We start from the raw sequence: 19,511 nt of genomic DNA, 5'->3' as shown, positions 1-19,511 counted from the left end.
CACATCCCTCCATTGTGAGCCTCTTCCCTTCCCTCAGACACACACACACACACACACACACACACACACACACACACATACACACACATATTTCCCACAGACTGCCAGGTACCCACCCAAGGCGTCCCCTACTCTCTGCGCTCAAGACCAGGCTGCCCCGAAAACCTCACTAAGACCAGCCTGGAGCAAAATGGAAGGAGGCAGAATATCCCCCAGGCCCACTGTCCTGGTCTTTCAGGGTCCTCTCTCCTTCCACGTCTCCCTGCCTCTCACCCCACCCGGTTGTCACGGCCCCTCCCACAGCTCCAATTACCTGAGAAACCTACCTAGCGTTAGATTCCTACAGCAAAACCCAATAAAAGCCCAAGAAGGGCTAAGCCCTCCCAGGCAAATGGATCTGCAGAAAACGACGCTGGACAGACGACAGACTCTGAGGATTCTCCTTCCAGCTGTATCCACTCATTAGCTGAACAACCCTGGGCAGGCGCTGTGGCTCTCTGGGGCCAAACAGGAAAATGAGGAGGCGGGGCTGGGGTGTTCTCAGAGCTTGCTCTAAGTAAGCCACACCTCTCAAGGTCCAGGTTGGCTGCACTTTAATCGGAATGAAGAGCCCTGCAGCATGGGCACTCACCCCACAACTCTGTCCCTTGACCAGTGCTTTCCACAAGAAGCCACTGAATGTTCGTCGATCCGTTGGTAATTTTGATGAGCCCCTTCCGGTTTGTTTTGCCTTGTTTAAAATATCTAGCTCAACACAGGGGGGTGTGAGGGGGAGCTGAGTGGGCAGGGCTCCGGCTCCAGGCATCCCAGGCGTTGGCGTGCTCCAGAAGGACGTTGTGGGATTTAAGGAAAAAAAAAAAAAAAATCTAGCTCAAAAGTAAACTAGCTTTTGAAAAAAATGCGTACAATTCACCAAGATAACAGACACATCCAGGAGTCCGTTCACTGTAATCATTCATATCCCCAAAGCACTGAATTCCACCCTGTACGCAATGAGAGAAAAGCCTCAGGCAGACACCTGCCAAATGACAAGGAAAAAGCAACAGAAGGCTATGGTGACCTCCTGATGTAGTAGCTGCAAGCACAGAATATAAGCCTCACCCACCAACCTGTCAGTACGGAGAGGCAGGGTTCACCTCTAGAACAGATCCTGGCACAAAGAGGTCCTCGATAAATTTTTGTTGAATGTCTGGATAAAGCCATGGGTGGATCAACGAACTGAGAAGAAGAAAGCAAGCAAAGTCCGGCAGAGGTAAACCTACCTGTTCTATCATGAGAAACATAGGTGCTTTTAGCAATACCAGCCAGGGAGTAAGCATTACAGGGCAAGAGAATGAGCAGATTCTCTCGGTGGTGTTTTCCCCCGTGATTGCAGGGGCAGCTGATCTATCCTACAGCTGGGAAGCAGATAGTGCCCGGCTACCAAGAGTTCTGGTACAAAGGAAGCAAGGGCCAACTCTCCGCCTTGGCTAGAATCTGAACTTCCATTTAAAGACTCTCTGGGTGCTTCCCCCCCCTTTCTTATCTCTCCCATTTGCTCCCACCTATCCTGTCCTTATTTCAGTATTATCTGTGATTCTGTGTCCGTTATTCCATTTTGTCTTGTTTTGTTTTTCAGCTCTGCAGTTTAAGTAAAACCTCAGACTTAAACCTTATGAAGGTGTTTAGGAGATAAAAGGGATTTGAATATATAATTTTTAGAACCCCACCCATTTTGTCATGTTGTAGCAGTCCAACGTAGCTGATACCATTATAAATTGGAAGAGGTGTCTGCAGTTGGCCTGCAGGATTCCAATACAGAGAGACTCTAGGAAGACAAGTCTCTAGGGCCGGTGGAGGAAGGGTTTAAAACTCTAAATGACTCCCCATGGCTGCATTCATGAAGTCTGTTTTTTAACTGGCTTACAAGTAATTTGAGACAACAGTTATATGAGATAACCTTCTCTTTCACCTGCTTATGGCATTTAGAAGAGGAGGAACATACAGTGGCTTTAGATGTCAGCCAGGTTGCCCTGAGATCCTCAGCCAAACTAAACCATCTAATCACAGGAGTAAAGGAATTCCTTCTTTTGTTCATTCATTCATAAACTTATTCATTTCACAAAGATTGAACATCTCTGCTGTACACCAGGAGAAATACAAAGGTGAAGGAAACAGGGTTCTTAAATTGATTTTTTTTTCCACCTTGGGATTTCACAATCCTATGATCGGTTCCTCCAGGGGTGACTAATTTACTTAACTTCCTCCAAATGTGTTTATAAAGATTAGTGGAGAAAGCAGGATACAACAGGTATAGGTTCAAATCCTGGCTCTGCTACAGAAATGTGTGACATTTGACAAATTTCTTAACCTTTCTAAGCTTTAGTTTATTCATCTATTAAGTGGGAATGATAATGCCTATCTCATAGGATTGTTATTTTTGCTTGAAAGAAAAACAAGCATAAAATGCACACAGTTGTACCTGGTATATGGGAGGAATTAAAGTTAATTTCTTCCTTCTATTATCCTCTGTATTTCTGACCATTTTTCCCTCGGTTTGTACTCTTAGTACTTTTAGTGAATTTGACCTCCTCTCCCAAATAAGCTTGACTCTAATATGCCGTTTTATGTACTGTGGCTGTTCTTTGCTTTCAGCACATGCTGATATGAAAATTTCAAATGAGCAAACTGAGGCTTTATAACATTTTTTACATTAGTACTAATGAAAGCTAACATGTATTGACTCAAAGCCAGCCAAGTTGCAGGCACAATTCAGTGTTTTACCTGCGTCACCTCACTTAATTCTTAATAAGAGCTCTATGAAGTAGGTGCTATATTGCACCTGTTTTTACAGCTGAGGAACAGGGAGATTAAGTAGCTTGCCCAAAGGTCTGCTGCTGGTCAGAGGGGGAGGTAGGATTCTTGAACCCAGGCAGCCTGGCTCCAGAGGCCACCCTCTCAACCTCTTGCTAAGGGGCTGTAATGTAGTGATCATTAGGTAGCATTGGGTTGCAAGTCAGATCGTAAGAGAGATCAAAGTTTTCAGCCAACTGGTTTGATCACAAAATGCTAGGAATTCATCAGAAGTTTATCACATAGGTTTCTGTAAAAAAAAAAAAAAAATCTATGTCAAAATACACATTATGTATTTTGTATGTCAAAAATACATATATATATATATATATATCAAAGTTATTTGGGAGAATGAGGTCAAATATATATATACATATATATATATATGTATATATATATATATATATATTTTTTTTTTCCATTACAGATTGTTTCTGGTATACATAAACTGAATCGACACAGCTAGTTCTCCTGTAAAATTTGGGAGCCTGTGTTCTGGGTTTGTCTGAACTCTGTAAACACAATGCATTCATTCAGTATCTACCGAGCACTTTGCACATGGCTGGCGCTACGCTGATGATAAAAAGATTAGCCCTGCCAATGAGGAATTTGTGGCCCAGAAGGGGAGAAAGAGACTTAGCAAGGAGGTAATTACAGCATCATTGGTGTGAAGAAGTAGTGCAGACACACAAGGGTGAAGTAAATATCCCCCCCAAGACCCTTTATTTAATAATAATAAAAAAAAAGAACAAGTCCCTTTTAGACTTCTGGAGGCACCCTTCACGTGGGTTCTCATAAGTATATTTTTCACTAATTCCACACATGTGAGGGCTGAGCCCTGCTGAGCCAAGCCCTTCCAAGACAGAACTTCCCTCGGCTCAGTTGGCTTCAAGTAAACCGGAATATTCTGCACTTCTGCAGTCTCTGTCTCCCACCACCCAATCCCCAGCCCTCTCAATGCCTAGGTTTCTAGAAAAATAAATATATGAGGTCAAATCAGACAGTTCCTTCCACAGACAGGGTCTCCACTATGTTATGGATGATTTCAATGGAATCCTGTCCAAGGGCTAGAAAAGGAGCTCTGAGAGATGAACTCAAAGTCTCCTCAAATGCTTACTTTTATGATAACTGAAATTCACTGGGCTTGGGTTAACAATTGTCAACACTATTCCCAATCTCAGACCTGGTTTTGTACGAAGGATGGAGAGAAAATAATTAATATACAAAACACTTTTTTAGACGCTTAGCTTTAAGATGGCAAGAAGAAAATATAGGGGAAAAATGTCTTTGCTTTTCATGTTAAAAGCAGAAGTAAAAAAAGCCTTCAGCTCTGAAGAACAAAGGAATAATAGCACTACACAAAGCAAACTTTTTAAAGATAAGTCTTATATAGCAGCAACTTTTTTAGTACAAAATTTACAGATTATGGTATTTCTCATAACTCCTTGCTGCCTTAGGGAAAAAAATATTTTATTGTTTAACTTCTATCTGATTTCATGGCTATCTTTCCTTTTATTTTTTAAAGCACAGCTTATCCTCGTTAATCAGATAAAAATAGTTTATCTTTTTTTTGATGACACAAATGGAATATAATTTATACACCCAGTCTTCTTGTTCTTCCTTGTAGTACCTAGGATGTTTCCTTGCACATGCATTTGCTGATCAATAAAGAAGATATTTTCATTTGGGACCAAAAAAGACATTAGTTTATTTATTCACCCTCCACAGAAAAAACCAGCTCCTACCAGAGATAATAAAATATGTGGGTATTGAACATGTCAGTGTTCTTCCAAATGTTCGTATTCAATTTTAGGAAAAGTTTATTTGACAAGTTTGGTCAAATACCTAATGGAATAATGTAAAGGAAGTAAAGGAAGCTCTGGAGGAAAAAGCACTGAAAGGTAATGAAAGAGGGGAGACTAAGATCCAGATCTCAAAAAAGCTCTAAATTTATACTGACACATACTTTTCAGAGCTTTGCTAACCAGGTTGTACACAGTGCTTTGAAAATCTAAAGGGCTATAACTTTCTAAGGCAGAATTTCTCGAAGTATGATCTGACCCTTCCACCCCTTCCCCCCATCAGGACCATAAAGTGCTCAGATTCTAAGGTCCTACTCCTATATTTTTAGGAAATCTACCACTTATTGGCAAGATACCCAAAACTAGGACAAGGATTCCACTCTGCAAAGGATACACAAACCCCACTTTCTTTATCATAAAGTTTATGTTAGTTTGGTAAACGGATGAAGGTGACAAAAACACATCAGCCCTTGGGAAGCAGTGAATCCCCTAAGTGCTTGAAATGTATCCTGCCCCCTTCTAAGGAGGAGCGCAGACACTGCTCTATGGTCTCCCCAAACCAGGTGCTTCTGTCAGAACTAACCCTGCTACCCTGGCTAAACACAAAGGTTGACCAGTGAGATGGTCTATATTCATATCTGCTAGACTCACTTACTAATCAGATTCTCACCACTGATGGGGCTGGGAGGTGAGAAGAATGGAGAGAAGCAGACAAACCCACGTGGTCACGGACTGGACGGAGTCCAAGCTAACTGTTGCTACTGCCTCATCTTAAGTTACGGCAGCTGAGGCTACACCTCGGTCCACCATTGCTCTGTAATGATGTTAGAGAAGTTGCATGATGATAAGAATTAAATAAAACGAAATCTGGTAACTTAGCGTAAGTTAGAAAACATCAACAAGAAGACAAAGTAAAATCCTTTGTTTTCGTTTGAATCGATAATTATAATAGATTCAAAAGTTGCAGTGCCTCCTGGGAGGCAAGAAGCACAAAGTCAATCCACCCACAGGAGCACCATCAGAGGGTTCATCCTGAAAGAATACTGAACCCCATGGATCTTTAACATGGATTTGAAAAGGCTAGACCGACTGGTTTCTCCAAAACCCAAAAGCCTTGGAGTCTAGAATTCCTCTAAGTTTGCTTGATGCACTGATAAGCAAAAGGAGGCTGTGGGGGAACTTTGGTGAAGCCACGTACCCTAGAAACATCACAGCCGGTTTGTGACCTGGAGAAGAAGAAAAGGAATGACGTTCAATGACATCAACCGTTCCACCTCATAGATTTGTTGTGAGCCTGAAATGCTCACCTGTGTAACATACTTTGAAGAGGGCAAGTGGTAAGTGAGCAGTAAAAAAAAGATATTATTAGTATTAATGATTGCTGGCATTTCTTACAGTGTTTTAAAGTAGGTTATAAAGAAATCGGCAGCTCTGCCATTCCATGCAGCTTGCTTTAGATGACACTACTGCCTTAAAGGAGTGCAGCCTGCAGCCTGCTTTGTGAGCAAATCTCTCTGTTTAAGCCACTGGTGGCAAGCTTTCTGTTATTTATAGCTGAATGTATTCCTAACTGATATATTGTCAATACCACTGAAATAGTTTCATATTTTATTGGCACAGATAACATTGATGATGCAGCCCTTATGAAAGGTGAAATTATTAAGAACAAAATTGAACAGATGACATTTGAGAAAAGATGCCAGAAAAGTTTCCTAAAAGAAGTAGAGTCTTGGAGAATCCCAGTATTCTGCAATATAAGCATACCCTCATAAAGCAAAGTAAACTGTAGGACCTACAGGTTCTCTTTGTTACTACATAACTGGAAGTTGAAGGGTGTTTTACTCATCAATCTCAGCAGAAGCCCAACACAGAGAAGTGTCTTCTTCAAAGAATGGAGACAACACAGTGAAAGATGCTTTGGACCCACAAACTACTATAATCAATAAGAAGACTGAGACAACTGTGCAGCTGCAGACACAGGCTCTTTCATAAAAAAGGAAGAATGACTCAAAGCATGAAATCAAGAGTCCACAGGGTGGAACTGGAGTCATGGAAAATTATTCCCAGGCTTTGCATCCCAATGAAGGAACAGCCAAGCTGTGTCCAGCTGAATTTCAGAATTGCAATGGACCAGTGAACCTTGTGTACCTCCTTGTTTCCTACTTTTTGAAGAGCAGTGTCTATTCTGATTATCCTATGCCTATCCCACCATGGGGTGTTGATTGTACCTTTAAGTCACAGGTATTCGGATTGAGGGGAAGTGTACTCAAGAACCTGTGCTTAAGAAACTGCATCTGAGGCGCTTCATCCACACCTGGACCTAATTTAGATGAAACATCCTGGACGTTGAGCTGATGTTATAAAGGGCTGGGACTTTGAGGAGAGATTCTCAGTATGGGGTGAGGATATTTTGTATGTGAGATGAATGCAAATAATTTGATCCCAGAGGGCAGACCATGTTGGCTTAAAATATGTTCATAAATTCTTTTTTAGGACCTCCAAAAGTGGAGCCTAGTTCCCCTTGCCTTGAGTGTGATTTGGACTTAGTGAATCATTTCAAAAGAATAAAATAAGACAAAAGTGACAATATGAGTCAGAAACACTATAGAAACTAGATATGATAGTTCTAACAGTGTTATAGTCCGGGGTCACTTAAGGGAAGGGGCAATGAGTCATCAAAATCTAGAATTCTAAACCTGTCAAAACTGTCAATTAAGTGTGAGAGCAGAATAAAGATATTTTCAGAGATGCAAAGCCTCAGAATATCTGATCTATTCACTCTTTATTAGGAAGTCATCTGAGGATGTACTCCCACAAAACAAGGAGAAGAGAAATAAAGAAAGAAGATAACTAATAATAGCTAGCATTTACTGAGTGCTTATTTTGTGCCAGGCACTGTGCTGTGTGTGTTTTTCATGTATTATTACATTTAACCACACAACAATCCTATGAAGTATATACTATTGCTATTATTATCTTATAGAATAGAAGACTGAGTTATAAAGGGGCCAAATAAGTTACCTAAGTTATTGGTAAGTTGTAGAACTAAGATCTAACCCTGAGCTGTCTGGCTCCAGAGCCCATGATCTTAAATACTCCCTATCTTCCCAGATAGCTATGTTACCATGAAACTGTGGAACCAAATCAGGACAGCAGCAAAGGAAAACCTCAGGATGAAAGCTATAGAGCAGGACTATTGAGTCATCAGTATAATAAACTGGGGCAGGAGAAAGAAGGATTCAATGAGACAACTCTAGGAGGAAACGAAGATGACTTCATAGATGGCATGATTTGGGAACATTAAAAGAGCGCAAGAAAACAAAGAGCAGTTAGAAAATCAAGGAAAATCAAAAAATATCCATAAGATGGACAATCCCTTGAGCCCTTCCGTGCCAACCAGGGCCCGGCAGGATGGCTCCCGCAAAGAAGGGTGGCGAGAGGAAGAAGGGCCGGTCCGCCATCAACGAGTTGGTGACCAGAGAATACACTATCAACATTCACAAGCACATCCATGGAGTGGGTTTCGAGAAGCATGCCCCTCGGACACTCTAAGAAATCCAGATATTTGCCATGCAGGAGATGGGAACTCCAGATGTACACATTGATACCAGGCTCAACAAAGCTGTCTGGGCCAAAGGAATAAGGAATGTCCCATACCGTATCCGTGAGTGGTTGTCCAGAAAATGTAATGAAGATTCACCAAACAAGCTCTATATGTTTGTTACCTATGTACCTGTCACCACTTTAAAACATCTACAGACAGTTAATGTGGATGGGAACTAACTGCTGATTGTTGAATAAAGTTATAGAACTGCCTTCACATCTGAATTTTCCTTTTCTAGTTGCAGCTAAAATCTTGTATATCTTTAAGCAGTTCCAAACTACAGGATCATCTGGAGAGCATTTCCTAAGTACTGTGCTTGGGCCCCTCTCCCCAGTCCCTGGAGTTTTTGAATATTTGGACAGGGTCTAGGCAGTTGTTCTAAGGTGGTTTCGAAGGGCAACCTGGCTTGAGAATGACTATTTAGGTAGTTGGGACATTGTGGGCATAATGCTAATGCTTTTACATGCAGGTTTCGTTGATTCTAAGATACACATTTTTCCAGAAACTGGCATGTAGAACTTAATTGCCATTTTTCACATTTTAACAAACTAAAATGATACACTTGATAGTCTTAGATTTAATGAAATATGTACAGTTCCTTTTTAGCTCACTTATTTGTAGTGGCCCCATGAGGTGTTTTTAGTCCCGGTTTATGTGGAGCTAAAGCTCAAGGGTAACCTTTTTTAAAGGTTACTAACAAAATCTGCTTATTTCAACCTGAAAGCAAGGTGTTGCAGGGATTATGTCTCATTAGTGTTTATACCACTGACGTGAATTAAATGCCATAAAGAGGTCCCCTTTTGAAGCCCTATTGATGACGGTAGTGGGGTTGGGGGCCACCTGGAGTGTAACGTACACTGTGAAAATGGGGGGTGGGGGAGCATCCCCAGGTTATCCATTCCCTGGCACAGTCCAGACCTTAGACACTGAAACAGACCAAGTCAATACAAAAATTTCTTATTAAAAAAACTTGGAGACCAAAAAAAAAAAAATCCATAAGATGGTCTTAGTCTGAATGAACTAACCAAAATGTGGCATGGTTTAAAGCATTGATGGAGTACAGAGAAAGAGAATCCATTTCGCCTTGATACTAGGGGTGTCCTCATTCAAGAGGTCCAAGTGTTGCAAAGAAGGACAGTAATTCTAAGATTTGAATACTATTTACATAGTCATAAGAACATAAACCATTTTTTGGTTTTCCATTTTTAGAATCAAACTTTTCACAATTTTAAAAGGACTCAATTGCAGGGAAGAATAAAAATGTTAACAGCAATGACAAAATAAAAGTACAAAGCTGATAGTAGGTGGAGGAGAAATAAAAAATGCAGAAAGGATAAGGGAGACATTCACCTTACAATGTAGGAAGTGAAAATTGATAAAACAAGTAAAAGAGACAAGTATCTAGTTTAAAATTACATAATGTGATGGTTAATTTTCTGTTTCAACTTGGCTGGGCCACAGGGTGCCCAGATATTTGGTTAAACATTATTTCCAGTATGTCTGTGATGACGTTTCTGGATAAGATTAACATTTCAATCAGTAGACTGAGTAAAGCAGATTGCCCTCCCAAATGTCAGAGGCAATCTAATCTGTTGAAGGTGTGAGTAGACTAACAGACTGAGTACGAAAGAATTCACTCTCTCTGCCTGACTGTCTTCAAGGTACTGGTCTTCTCCTGCCTTCAGACTCAGACTTGAAATGGAACTTACACCATCAGCTCTCCTGCTTCTCAGGCCTTCAGACTCAGACCAGAACTATACCATTGGTTTTCCTGGGTCTGGACTTCTCAGCCTTCATAATCATGTGAGCCAATTCCTATTGATACCGTTTCTTTGTAGAACCCTGACTAATACACTTATGAACTTCATCCATTATGCCTTTTTGCCCTCAGATCCGGTTTCTGCATTTCTCCTCCAAACTGCATTTCCTAGGTTCTTTGCCAGCTGGCTTCCAGAGTGGTTTGACCAACAGTAGCTTGACTGCAGAAAGGAAGGGAGGTATAAGCCCAGATTCTATCTCCTTTCTGGGCAGCCCCTTCTCTTGTGACCCCTGCTCTTACTAGGCACAGTTCTGTGTTTCTCTAGCCCTGGGGTAGAAACACTTTCTGATGATACTAATTCCTGGTTGTCATCATTTTTTTGGCTCCTGGGATGTCCCATCACCTATGTAACTATTTAAAATACCTATAGTGAATCATTTTCTGGCTGGACCCTGACTGAAACAGTAATAAAGATAGGAATTCAGCAATATAAGTATACTTGGAGGAGAGCAGAGAGAAGAAAGGTGGTATAAGGGAACTACATCTCATCTTAATATAGGAAGTCAGTAGATGGTACCTAAAATTGATAAATCAATAAATAGCGCTACAGTATATTATGTAGAATTATGAAGATAACAAACAAAAGAATAAAAACCTGAAACAGTTCAAACTGTTGCCTCAAACTATTGAGTCAGTAAAAGACCTGTGGTTGCCAAGGACTCAGGGGAGAAAGAGAGAGATGAATAGATGGAATATAGGGGATTTCATGGCAGTGAAACTATTTTATGGCAATGGTGAACGCATGGCATTATATATTTGTAAAACTCATAAAACTATACAAAACAAAAAATAAACCCTAAGATAAACTATGGACTTTAGTAGTATCAATATTGGCTCATCAACTGTAACAAATGCACCACACTAATGCAAGATGTTAATAACAGGGGAAACCATGTGTGTGTGTGTGTGTGTGTGTGTGTGTGTGTGTGTGTGGTGGCAGGGATGGGGAGGTACATGGAAACTCTCTGTACTTTCCAGTCAATTTTTCTGTAAACCTAAATCTGTTTTTAAAAATAAACTCCATCAGTGAAAAAAAAAGAAGGGAGGGAGGGTAGGAGGGAGGGTGGAAGCTATCTAAAAGACATGAAGGAAACTTAAATACACATTTCAAACTGAAAGAAGGCAATCTGACAAAGCTATGTACTTTATTATTTCAATTATATGACATTCTGAAAAAGGCAAAACTATAGAAACAGTAAAAAAAAAAAACAAAAAACTGGTTGCCAAGGGTTTAGGGGGAGAGAGGAAGTGATGCCTAGGTGGAGCACAGTGACTTTTTAGGGCAGTGAAACTATTCTGTATGATACTGTAATGGTGGATACATGACATTATGCATTTGTCAAAACATATGAAACTGTGCGACAGAAAAAGTGAACCCTAGTGTTAGTTAATAATAAAATGTCAGTAATGGCTCATCCAGTCCTAGCCACAGCAATGAGACAAGAAAAAGGAAATAGGAGGACCCCAAATTGGAAAGAAAGAGATAAAACTATCACTGTTTGCAGATGACATAATGCTATGCATAGAAAATCCTAAAGACAACACTAGTAAACTACTAGAGCTCATCAATGAATTTGGCAAAGTTGCAGGATACAAAATTAATATACAGAAATCTGTTGCATTTCTATATACTAACAACAAACTATCAGAAAGAGAAATTAAGAAAATAATCCCATTTACAATCGCATCAAGAAGAATAAAATACCTAGGAATAAATCTAATTAAGGAGGCAAAACACCTGTACTCAGAAAACTATAAGACATTGATTAAAGAAATTGAAGATGGCACAGATGGAAAGTTCTACTGTGTTCAAGGATTGGAAGGATTAAAATTGTTAAAATGACCATACTACCCAAAGCAATCTACAGATTCAAAGAAACCCCTATCAAAATACCAATGGCACTTTTCACAGAACCAGAACAAATAATTCTGAAGTTTGTATGGAAACACAAAAGACTGAATAGTCAAAACAATCTTGAGAAAGAAGAACAAAGCTGGAGGTATCGTGCTCCCTGATTGCAAACCATACTACAATGCTACAGTAATCAAACGGTATGGTACTGGCATAAACAAAACAAAACAAAACAAAAAAACCTGACACATAGATCTATGGAACAAAATAGAGAGCCCAGAAGTGTACCCACACTTAAATGGGCAATTAATCTATGACAAAGGAGGCAAGAAAATACAATGAGGGAAAGGCAGCTTCTTTAATAAATGTCATTGGGAAAACTGGACAGCTACATGAAAAGAATCAAAGTGGACTGGTTTCTCACACCATATACAAAAATAAATTCAAATAGTTTAAAGACTTAAATGTAAGACCTGAAACCATAAAATTTATAGAAGATAACATAGGTAGTATGCTCTTTGACATGAGTCTTAGTAATATTCTTTTGGGTATGTCTCCTCAGGCAAGGGCAACAAAAGCTAAAAAACAAAGGGGACTACATCAAACTAAAAACTTTTGCACAGTGAAAAACTGTCAACAAAATGAAAAGGCCGCTTACTGAATGGGAGAAGGTATTTGCAAACAATACATCCAATAAGGGGTTAATATACAAAATATGTAAAGAACTCATGCAACTCAACATTAAAAAAAAAAAACCCAATTAAAAAATGGGCAGAGAACCTAGACATTTTTCCAAAAACACAGAGATGGGCAACAGGCACATGAAAAGCTGCTCAACATGACTCATCATCAGGGAAATACAAATCAAAACCACAATGAGCTATCACCTCACACCTGTCAGAATGGCTATAATCAAAAAGACAACAAATAACAAGTGTTGGCGATGATGTGGAGAAAAGGTGTACTCTTGGTGGGAATGTAAATTGGTGCAGCTGCTATGGAAAACAATATGGATATTCCTCAAAAAATTAAATACAGAACTACCACATGATCCAGCAATTCTACTCTTTTGACTATTTATCCAAAGAAAACAAAAACACTAATTAGAAAAGATATATGCACCCCTATGTTCATTGTTGCGTTACTTACAATAGCCAAGATATGGAAGTAGCCTGTGTCCATCAATAGATGAATAAAGTAAGTGGGGTATATATATGTATATATACATACAATGGAATATTACTCAGCTATGAAAAAGAATTAAATCTCTCCATTTGCGACAACACACCCTGGAGGATATATGCTAAGTGAAACAAGTTAAACAGAAAGACAAATACAATTTCACTTATCTCTGAAATCTAAAAAATAAAACAAATGAACAAATATAACAATACAGAAAGAGACTTATAGATACAAAGAACAAACAAGTGGTTGCCAGAGGGGAGGGGAGTGGGTGGAAGGGAGAAATAGGTGAGGGAGATTAAGAGGTACAAACTTCCAGTTGTAAAATGAATTAGTCGCAGGTATGAAATGTACAGTGTGGGGAAGAGAGTCAATAATTATATAATATCTTTGTATGGTGACAGATGGCAATTAGATTTATCATGGTGACCATTTTGAAATGTATAGAAATATTGAATCACTGTGTGTAATAGGAACTAACATAGTGTCGTAGGTCAATTATACTTCCCAAACAAACAAACTCATAGAAAAAGAGATCAGATTTGTGGTTACCAGAGGTGGGGGTGGAGGGAGGGAGAATTGGATAAAGGCAGTCAAAAGGTACCAACGTCTAGTTATGTTATTACTAGGGATGTAATGTACACTGTGATAAATATAATTAACACTGCTATACGTTATATATGAAAGTTATTAAGAGAATAAATCCTAAGCATTCTCATCACAAGGAAAAAATAATTTTTTCTATTCTTTTAATTTTGTATCTCTATGAGATGATGGATGCTCACTAAACTTACGGTGGTCATCATTTCATGATGTATGTAAGTCACATCATTTTGCTGTACACCTTAAGCTTATACAGTGCTATATGTCAATTACATCTCAATAGAACTGGCAGAAAAAAATTTAATTAAAAAATTTTAATTAAAAATTGGTTCATCCATCAAATATAATAAATGTACTCATATTAATGCAAGATATTAATAACTGTAGAAACTGGTGGGGGGGGGGATTCTGTACTTTCTATTGAATTTCCCTGTAAACCTAAAACTGCCCTGAAAAAATAGCTTATTTAAAAAAAAAACCCTGACTTTTTAAAAAAATGTAGGGAAGGGGTGTTTGTGGGTGAGGCAGGGCTTATTATTGTTAGCCCTCATGTGCTTTTTAAGGTGTTTTTTTAACTATGTATACATTACTTGGATTAAAATGTTTTTAATTTTTTAAAAAATCTGTTTACCCACCAGGATGGCTAAAATGAAAAAGACCAAAGCTACCAAGTGTTGGCAAGGATATGAAGTATCCAGAACACTACTATGAAAGTTCATGTAAATTGGTATAACCACTTTAGAAAACTGGCGGCGTCCAACAAAGCTGATAATTTGCATAGCGTGTGACCCAGCAAATTCACTCCTAGATAAATATTCAAAAAAAAAAAAATTTCACCGCAGGACATGTTTGTTCTCTATGTGCACTGAAGCTTTATGCATAATTGCCCTAAACTGAAATCCACCTAAATGCCCATCAAGAGGTGCAGAAACATTGTAGAATATTCACACAATGGAATTCCATACACCACAGAGAATAAATGATTTATAACAACATGTAATAATATGAAGGAATCTCAAAAATAATTTTGAGTGCAATAAGCTAGGCATGTGACACTTAATTCCATTTATATAAAGTCCAAAAAGAGGCAAAATTATCTATGCTGTAAGAAGTCAAAATAAAGATTATCTTGGAGGAGAGATGGGGAGTGATTGAAAGGGGCATACGGGAGTCCTCTGCGGCTACTGGCCAGATTCTGTTTTTTCAATCTGTGTGCTAGTTCCACGAGTATATTGAATTTATGTATCAAGCTGTGCTTATAATACTTTTAATATATGTACTTTTTAGTATGTGTATTATGCGTCAATAATTTATTTTTAACCTGAGAGTCTTGAACCCTAAGCCACACGTTTTTTCTATACTCTCCCCACTAAATATTTAAACACAGAATATGTACTTGAAAAAAATCCGAGAAGATATATATATATATATATATATATATATATATATTTTTTTTTTTTTTTAATATATATACACATACATTTTACAGTTAATTTCAGTACTTGGAAGAATCTCAGTGTAACATTTCTATGAATACTTTCAGAAGCAGAAGAAGTCCAATTTTGAGTCCAACAGAATATTTATTCAAACTTGCTGGTCTAGCCATAGTGTTTGCTGTTGTTATGACTGTTACCTTCCTGTTGGTTTCTGGATATGCTTATCATGTTACAGATCATGGTTTAGGGTGACATTTACCAAGACAAGTGAGCATTGACAGTGAGAAGTCATCGCTCTTGTGAAATCAAATTGGCAATCAGGCTCCATTTTGAGCTTCTTATTACGGGATAACTTCCATCTAATGAAATTCTTGTGTGTCAGCTTTAGATACTGAAACCTCAGCTTGTTCACCAAGTTAGAATATGCTCTGTTATTCTTTGTGCTAAGAGGAATTAGAACTAAACTACAGGCTTTAGAAACAAAATCTGAAAATAATTGTGTCACTGCTTCAAAGATGAGGATTGTTTTACTTTTAGTAATAATTTTCTACTGTTCAAACATAACTATCATACTCATTTGTTTCCTTGAACACCGGAAGTACAAACTTCGCAGAAATTGATTCTAACTTAGTCTGTACATGCAAATTAATATGGCTCTCAAGCAACCCTTCCTGAACTTACACCAAGGGAAAACTTAGTGTGGAAATCTGGCAAGTTATGGGATCAACAATAGTAATCTATTACTTTTATAAATTCTCAGATAGTTTAAACCATGTAACAGTACATTTTAAATATCTTTCAGAGACACCACGATGATAAAAGAAGACCCCCCAAATTTTAAGAAAGCCTAAAACTCCAACAGTAAAAACTGTTTTTTAAATCAACTTATCCAACCTCCTGCCGGTTTGTCAACAGGCTAAAAACATTTCGAGATTTCTCTGTCTTTGATTTAATTCACCCACAAATTACCAACTCTTAATTTGTCTCTTAGCTTTCCCAGACCACGCTCTATTCTCAGGATGCTAAATTCCCAGAGGACCCCACTCTCAGCATTTCTATTCTCAGTACACATGCCTCCAATTAATAGGATTTTTTAAGTATTTCCTATGTGTCTACCATTTACATCCCCTTTAGCCCTTTCAACAGCCCCATCATTTCTTTTACTAACTACATTTGATACTTGAGGAAGCTAAAGCACAGACAGTTTACATAACTTACCTCAAGTTCTAATGCTTATGAGTGGTGAAACCTTAATTCCATTCCAGGCACTGGGATTCAGTTATTACACCATGCTCCCTCTAATTATTGGTAGGAACTTCAGGCCACAGAGTGGTACTATGAATCCTGCCCTTGCTAATACTCCACTCCTACCTTCTAGACTGCAATGAAAATTCTGGCTTTACTCATTCTGTGGAACAGACTTTACTGCTGCTACTCACATGAAGCACTTGGACTTTCTTTCCTAGCGTGAAAGAATGTGAGCTTTAGACTTTTTATCACCACCACAGGAGGACATGGGGCTAGGGCTCAAAACTGAATTTTGACGCATTTTTAAAGTCCTTTTTGCTGGCAAACTTGGTAATGACTTGGGATTGGCCATGAAGTACTATTCTGGTGATTCACTAGATCATTCAAGAGGTGATGTCACATAGAGTCCCAAGACAGCAAAAACCACAGATCTCAAGTTCACACACACACACACACAAAATAGTCAAAATCGATCCCACGGTTAATTATGATGTTTTCCAACTCACATGCAAACATAAAATCCCATTTCAGAAACTTTCAACATCATTAGAAAAACCAGTCACTGTGTATTCTCTAAAATTTATTTACAGTTAATAAGTTAAAAAGCAAAGTACAACCAGATTGTAAATCTTAATCATATGCACATCAAACTGTCCAAGGAAACAATTCGGTTCCGTTACAAACAATTGCCTTCTACTGCACTTAAGACATAACAGTCTATCAGAAAATATTTCAAACACACCAATAAAGTATTATAATAAAGTAAATATTATGTATATACGTCCACTAAAACCCACCAATTTAAAGAGTGCTGTGGCAACCCTTAAAACAAAAAGCTTTCAGTTCAAAATTGCTGATTTATTTGTATTCAAATATTTTTAATGTTTCTTTATTGAAGTTTTCAGAAAAATAGTACTATCACTTGCACGTAGCAAATCAATAGGTGTCCGCCACCAGCTTCCTTACACGTGTCCAACAGGGTACTCGAACTTCAACAAAATAAATACACACCACAACAGCAACACTTTGCACTATCAACAACAGAGCTTGCTCTCAACGATCATGACATTCCTGGTTTCTGGAAGGAAAAATAAGTTGCTGGTTGACAGGAAGGAGGATAAAAAATGACATCAGGAATCCCCAAAGGTTAGCGGAGATGCCAGTCACCTCATTTAGGCACTCAAAAGTTAAAAATGAAATAAAAGCACAGCAAGGTGATCAACTTCCTCCTAGCTTCCCCCTCTACTTGCGCCGTATGAGATATAAGATAATCTTATAAGAGAATGAATAAAATCATGAGATTTCTTTTAAAAAACTATATACAAGCTAAGCTACAGACTTAGAGGATAGGAAATGGATGCCTCACCATAAAGGCCACCTTGCCAAGTTCCTCTTCACATTCTGCCCAATGTACCCATAAAATACTTTCACTTTCCTGTTAATATACTAACCAACTATATTAGTTGTTTCTTCACGTTTCAGAAGCTGTAACATAGGCTTTGCTAAAGAACAGTTGGCAGAAATAAAGATTTTTTGACATCTTATTTCACAAACTAGAAATGGCATGATTTTTAAATAGACCAGATAAATAACATATTGAATTCAAGATGGGCAATCAGATGCAAACTGAAATCAGACAGCCCAGATAATCCAAAGAAGCATTTATGCTAATTCAAGTGCACTAAAGTAACAAGGCATGAGGAAAAAATGTTAAGAATCTCAGTTAAAATAAATGCATGGTGTCAATGGTTGTTTCAGTTTTGAGCTGAGCAGAGGTATCTTCCCAGCTAAGTCCAATTTCAAAATCCTCTGGGAAACTATCCAGATAAGCTGTATGTTAAACTTACATTCTAATATGGCCACTGAATTTATTTTTTAATTATTATAAAACTATGTACAATAGTGAGTGGTACCAATACATATTTTTTCCTCAGGGGCTAGTTAGCTAAAAAATTTTAACAATTTGGGGGTGGGAGGGGAAACCCTATGTATCTGAAATACAACTGGCAATAAGCTAGTAACCAAAAGAATATATATAAGCTTCCTATCACACAAATAAAATTTAACACTCTCCATCAACTAAGTAATGATTCACTTTTATTTACTCATGTGACAGTGTTTGTAACAACGCGTTATTATTAAGTAGTGAATAAAAGAATATGAGGCATAATGGGAAACTGGCATCAAGTCGTAGATATATATATATATATATATATATATATATATAATTTTCTTCTTTCTACAAAACAAGAACACTGAAATTAAAGTCACAAAACTCCTACTTACGGACTATTAAACTTGAAAAACTCAATCCAGAAAGCTATGCCATTTGAATTCTAAGAACACAAGAGTCAAAACTTCAACTCTTATTATTCTCCTACGAAGCTGCCAAGCAGAGATAAACCTTAATATTGGGGATTTCATATGTCGAGTTCCAGCCAGTATGAATCGTTCCATAGCAGAATACTTAAATTTGAAAAAGAGTGGAACAAAAACACCACTTGACCCTTTAGATATTGCAGTAAAATCTGGCTGTGGCACCACCGGCTAAAAACCATTAAGTCTTGCTGCCACCAATGACCAAAGGCACTTGGATAATCAAGAATTCCACATTGGGCCGTATGATATAAATGCTATCATAAAAGTGTAAAAGAAGGGTCAGTACTCTATGTGACTCGCCTGTTCGATTCCTGTGGTCTTCAGCTGTCAACAAAGACCGGTAACTGCAAACAAATTATGAATGGAATTAAGATAAAAAAGGAAACTCGTGGAGCAAAAAAGACAACTAATTGTCATGATGTCTATAAAAGTGATGGATATTAGTTTGGACATTTCTTGCTATCCAACAACAAAAAGTAAAGAAAGACCTATTTTGCCCAAAGTAACTTCAACCAGTTATTTGATACCAAGAAATGTCCCCATCCCCTCGAAATCACTGATAGTTCTGAGAATTCTAATGGGTATTCTGTTTATCATTTTAATCACAAGGTTTACACACATTTATTTCTCCTATGTGATTCCCAATTTAAAATAGGTTATCCTTGAACTATACCTGGATTTGTATGTTAGACCAGTACAAGGAGACCAAATCATTTCCAATAGGATTCCATCCATCTCTTTAACCAACACCAGT

At 38.1% G+C, this 19,511-nt stretch overlaps 1 long non-coding RNA gene and 1 pseudogene across 1 annotated transcript in view; one reads left to right on the top strand and one right to left on the bottom strand.

The window, feature by feature from the left end:
* Positions 1–16,494, bottom strand: part of LOC137768779 (uncharacterized) — a 39,839-nt gene extending 23,345 nt beyond the window's left edge. Inside the window, exon 1 of the long non-coding RNA XR_011074807.1 lies at positions 16,349–16,494. This is a non-coding gene — a long non-coding RNA (uncharacterized lncRNA). The remainder of the gene's footprint in view (positions 1–16,348) is intronic.
* On the top strand, positions 8,046–8,417 carry LOC137768486 (large ribosomal subunit protein eL31 pseudogene; annotated as a pseudogene).
* Positions 16,495–19,511: the final 3,017 nt, after the last annotated feature.

Source organism: Eschrichtius robustus, chromosome 8 (assembly GCF_028021215.1).
Source record: "Eschrichtius robustus isolate mEscRob2 chromosome 8, mEscRob2.pri, whole genome shotgun sequence".
NCBI classification, from domain to species: domain Eukaryota; kingdom Metazoa; phylum Chordata; class Mammalia; order Artiodactyla; family Eschrichtiidae; genus Eschrichtius; species Eschrichtius robustus.
Note: the sequence above shows the minus strand (reverse complement) of the source record. Positions and strands in the feature narration are given on the sequence as shown.